Source organism: Dendropsophus ebraccatus, chromosome 2 (assembly GCF_027789765.1).
Source record: "Dendropsophus ebraccatus isolate aDenEbr1 chromosome 2, aDenEbr1.pat, whole genome shotgun sequence".
Taxonomy (NCBI): Eukaryota; Metazoa; Chordata; class Amphibia; order Anura; family Hylidae; genus Dendropsophus; species Dendropsophus ebraccatus.
Window position 1 is genome coordinate 68,928,475 of NC_091455.1, and position 3,152 is coordinate 68,931,626.

Below are 3,152 nucleotides of genomic sequence, written 5' to 3' on the forward strand. Positions count from 1 at the left end.
TGGAGGTCACCCAGCTTTCCCACCATCTTATACTCAGTGACTGGTATGCTCAGGGAGCTGCACAGTAATCTATACTGTGCAGCTGGAAACCACATCAGCACATTTGTGCTAATTGGTCCCCTATAAAGATAGCAGCCGGTCCTCACCCGCTACGGGGCGGGCTCAGCTCGTGAGTACGCTCCATAGCCCGGAACCGCATCAGGGCCCACATTTACATTCTCCTGCGCTAAGTCTTAGGCAGTAAGGGCGTAAATGTATGCCCTGGGTCGTTAAGGGGTTAAATAACTGGTGTCAAAAAGAAAACATCAGAAAGAAAACATTACTTCCTGCAGGGCATACAGCAGCTAATAAGTATTGGAAAGTTTGCAATTTTTAAATAAAGGTAATTTACAAATCTGTATAGCTTTATGACACCAGTTTCTTTGAAACATTTTTTTTTTCTCCAAAGTACCCCATTATAGTCAGGATGCATGATACATATGCCCCGAAATTTTCATTATTTTTTTTCCACATTGGAACAATAAACACAGAGATTACTCTTTATGTCTGTGCCAAATGTTTCAACTTTTTTGGATGCTGACAGCCACTGGCAACGTGCTCCTGCCTAGTGTGAATGGTGTTCTAGGAGAGCTGACCAATTTTTTCTATTTTTCTGTGTTCTACTGATTTTTTTTCACTTCTTTTAAGTGATACTTGACTGCCACTTTTATATGTTTCACTTGGTTAGTTAAATTGTAACAGTTCATCCTGACACAGATATCTGTAAACAAGGGACTATACTGCTCAACAAACTGCTTGTGCAATAACATCAAATTTTCTTAAGATTTTCTCCAGTGCTTTATGAAGTGCCAGGCACATATTTTCCAGCTGTATGCTTTTCTACATGGCTTACAAGTTTTACACCGTAGTTTTGTGCTGATACTCTGTCATGTCTTGTTGGAATCACAAGGCAATGAACTGTCTTTACTCGAGAAGCATTTGATTTTTTTTTTCCAGAACTGTTGATAAATGTGTTAAAACAACTTGAGAGGTCATGTGGTCTCCCACATTAATTTTTTAAATCACCATGTGCCCTTGGGTACCCTAATTTTATGTTCTTATAATACCCCATGGTTCCTGTCCTGATTATCTGTTCTTTTCACTGAATAGCTAGATGCGCAGTAACTTTAAATGGAGCGTGATAGGAGGCCGAGGAGGCATGAATTATTTTTGAGTAATGTATAATTTTGAAGTTCCTAATAACCGCTGATATAGTATATGGACAAGGATTGTCTCTTAAATTTCATTCCTCATTCAAGTGGCATTTCGTTACCTTTCTAACATAGCTTGTGCTATGTTCAATTCATACACTGTTGATAAATATAGTGTGGCTGTTCACCTCCTGAGCCTTGGACAACAGAAGTGGTGCTGGGAGCAGCTGGTAGTAACCATAGCAACCATAGCTGAAAAACTGCTGAGCAGCACCACCAGCGAGGGGACTGCTGCTCAAAGGAACAAGATAACAGTTGTAGGTCCCAGGCAAGTCCGCATGGCAGGTACCATCAGAATCCTCCAGAAGGATCTTGCTGAAAAGCTGGCCTTGGTTCATATTTTCAATGACAAGCTAAGGGGTGAGATGCTGGATTTGCAATATGGAAGCTTCTTCCTCAAAACACCATTAATTGTTGCAGACAAAGACTATTCAGTCACAGCAAAGTCCAGGATCGCGGTGGTGTTGGACAACAGGAAGGGGAGAGCCGTCTCAACTTGGTCCAGAGAGACATCAATGTCTTCAATCCTGACTCTGCAAGATTTCGCTACATAATTTTCAGCACCAGCAGTTTCCATGTTTACATCCTGGGAGAACATGGAGACTCCAGTGTTCCTGTCCAGGGTGGAGTCAATGTGGCCGGTGTCTCACTTCATACCCTTAACCCTGATATTGGAACAGAAAAGGACCCAGAGACTTGGGAGGATGTTCACAAGGAGGTGGAAGTGATTAAGCTTAAGGTATACCAACTGGGCCATTGGCATGAGCATGGCTGATCTGTCATAATCCATCACCAAGAACCGGTCTAGAGTACATCTTGTCTCCACAATGGTGAAGAACTACTACGGTATTAACAATATTGTCTTCCCCATTGTCCCTGCACCCTGAGTGACCAAGGACTTGGTCCAGGTGGTGAACCAGAAACTGACAGACTCTGAAGTGGCTCAGCTGAAGAAGAGCACAGACCACCTGTGGGGCATCCAGAAAGACCTCAAAGACCAGAACACGTCGGCTCGCCGACCATCCAGCACAACATGCTTTTATCACAAATGGATTTGTTGTATACTGAGTAACAATAGTTGTCGGAAAGAAATCGGCTAATGAATTTAAAAAAAAAAGATATAGTGTGCCTTAGAGCGTGACAGATACTCATATTAAAATTGTGTGTGGGGGGGGGGGAATTGATATACAATATAAGAAAACATATTTATGCTGCCCTGTTTCAATATCATTACTCCATGTTCACCTTAGAAAAAGCAGAAGAAAGATGGTGACAGAGTCTCTTTAATGTCAGTAGCAGATGCTTCCTACATAAGATATATTTGCCTACACTTTTATAAAACTACATCAATTCAGTTTGTTTGCATAGAAGATTTCTGGTATCAGGCACCTTTTACAGGGAGAGTTATTTCAACTTGTACACTATAAACCACAGTTAATTCTGGATGGGATTAAAACTGGTCTGGCTTTGACAAGCCATCTGAATGATAGATGAAGCTATTCACTTTCACTGTTTGTCACTTTTTAATCAACATGGTGCTTCTCATGTCTTGGTGTGTTATCACATGTATTCATGCAGGTTTTTTGTCTGTTTGTAAACGTTTATTGATTATATAAGTGTTTTTTTCAAAAAACCAAAGCAAGAAAAGTGCATCTATTATGGTATCATTGTTAGCTGATTTAATAATTTAAAGATGGCTTATTTAACCCCTTCAAGACTAAGCCTATTTGGGCCTTAATGACCAGGCTCATTTTTCAAAATCTGACCTGTCTCACTTTATGCGCTCATAGCTCAGTGATGCTTTAACGTATGCTAGCGATTCTGAGATTGTTTTTTCGTCACATATGGCACTTTATATTAGTGGCAAAATTTGGTCACTACTTTGTGTGTTTTTTGTGAAAA

General features: G+C 40.6%; 1 pseudogene; it reads left to right on the forward strand.

Moving 5' to 3' along the window:
• The first annotated feature begins 1,435 nt into the window (after positions 1–1,435).
• LOC138784502 (L-lactate dehydrogenase B chain pseudogene) lies at positions 1,436–2,918 on the forward strand (annotated as a pseudogene).
• The last annotated feature ends 234 nt before the right edge of the window (positions 2,919–3,152 follow it).